The 1,794-nt window shown below is 41.0% G+C and overlaps 1 non-coding gene across 1 annotated transcript; it reads left to right on the top strand.

Moving 5' to 3' along the window:
- The first annotated feature begins 219 nt into the window (after positions 1-219).
- On the top strand, positions 220-326 carry LOC124712801. The gene has a single exon (XR_007005618.1). It is a non-coding gene; the product is annotated as a U6 spliceosomal RNA (small nuclear RNA).
- The last annotated feature ends 1,468 nt before the right edge of the window (positions 327-1,794 follow it).

Here is a 1,794-nt window from a genome sequence, read left to right as displayed (position 1 = left end):
GTTTGCTTACTGGCATCGATAATGCTGAAACTTCCTGACAGGTTAAAACTTTGTGCCGGACCGAGACTCGAACTCGGGACATTTGCCTCTCGCGGGCAAGTGCTCTGCCAACTGAGGTACCCAACCACGACTCACTCCCCGTCCTCACAGCTTCACTTCTGCCAGTATCTGAAGCTGTGAGGATGGCTCTTTAGTCGTGCTTGGGTAGCTCAGTTGGTTGTACTCGCTTCATCGGTACATATACTAAAATTGGAACGATACAGAGAAGATTAGCATGGCCCCTGCGCAAGGATGACTCGCAAAATCGTGAAGCGTTAAGGGGCGCAGTGGTCTCGTGGTTAGCGTGAGCAGCTGCGGAACAACAGGTACTTGGTTCAAGTCTTCCCTCGAGCGAAAAGTTTAAATGCCGGCACGGTAGCTCAGCGTGTTCGGTCAGAGAGTCGGTTGGCCTCTGTAATAAAAAACTGATTGGAAGGATCAACCACCGAACTTGAACAGGATGTCTTGCGACGTCCGCAACGACAAAACAAAACAATAAAAAAAATGTCATGAGTAGCGTCCTTGTTCAGCAAAGAGTTTTAAAAGAAAAAAAAGTTGGTAGAGCACTTGCCGACGGAAGGGAAATGTCCCGAGATCGAGTCTCGGTCCGGCACACAGTTTTAATCTGCCAGGAAGTTACATTTCAGCGCACACTCTGCTGCAGAGCGAAAATATCGTTATCGATAATGCTTTTTGTTCGTTACAGTTTCAGCTTTAAACTCATATACGTAACACTTTTAGAGTTCATATTTTCAAAAAACTTACCTGTGTGTTCTTTGCTAGCCCATTAACGTGTGCAATGAGGAAAGAAGCAAGTCATGCTAACGTATCTTGAGCATGTCAACAAATTGAATGGCTGTAGAAACGTCAAAGAAACAGAACTGCTTAGAAGTATACCTCTGTGCAGAATAGGGTTCTTGTTTTATTACATTGTCAGTGCATTAGTCCCTGTGTAGTCTACCAATCTTCTCACTTTGAAACCTCACCTGTCATACTAATTCCATGAGCGGCAATAACAGCAATTTACAAGGTAAAAAAAGAGACATAATCATTTTAAACATCTTCCAGCATTGTGGAATGCTATATTCATAAAATGGATATTTCGCTTTTACATGTATGTAAGTAACTTTTTAGTAATGATAGCATAACCTGTGTAAGATGTAGGCCAACTTTACCAACACTAGCGTATTTGCGTCTTTTCTCCATTATTTCTCGTCAGTAACTCTGTCAGTTTTTCAGGAATAACCAAATATAGCACACCTGGGGTGTATGTCTACTATGGTAATACACTTAGTTTTACTTTTGACTTTCAGTTTGAGGTTTTCACCGTATATAAGCCTACGCCATGCTTTGTGATATATCAATAGATAGTTACTTAGTTTCATGTTCCATGTATCATTTGCACGACAAAACGTAATAATATGGAACAAGACGTTCTATATTGACATCAATGCCTCCATGCTCCATGCTCCATGCTCAGCATTTATTAGTTTCTTCGTTTTTTAGTTAAAGACAGACGTATGTTAGTCAGTAATTCTTACCCTTCGCCATTTACCCATTATAGCAATAGATAATCTTCCGCGGAACAGGAGGAGTTGTCAAAGAGGAGCGTTTTCAGTTTAGTTTCAAACTATACTTCACTTTGTGTGAGGCATTTTATATCAATGGGTAAGTGATCAAAATTTGTGGTTGCAGCATTGTGAACTCCTGTTGGTGTTACAGACAAACTTAATGTACGGTAATGACTGTCTTTTT

This window comes from Schistocerca piceifrons, chromosome 8 (assembly GCF_021461385.2).
Source record: "Schistocerca piceifrons isolate TAMUIC-IGC-003096 chromosome 8, iqSchPice1.1, whole genome shotgun sequence".
Classification (NCBI taxonomy): domain Eukaryota; kingdom Metazoa; phylum Arthropoda; class Insecta; order Orthoptera; family Acrididae; genus Schistocerca; species Schistocerca piceifrons.
This window is presented reverse-complemented; position numbering and strand designations above follow the sequence as displayed.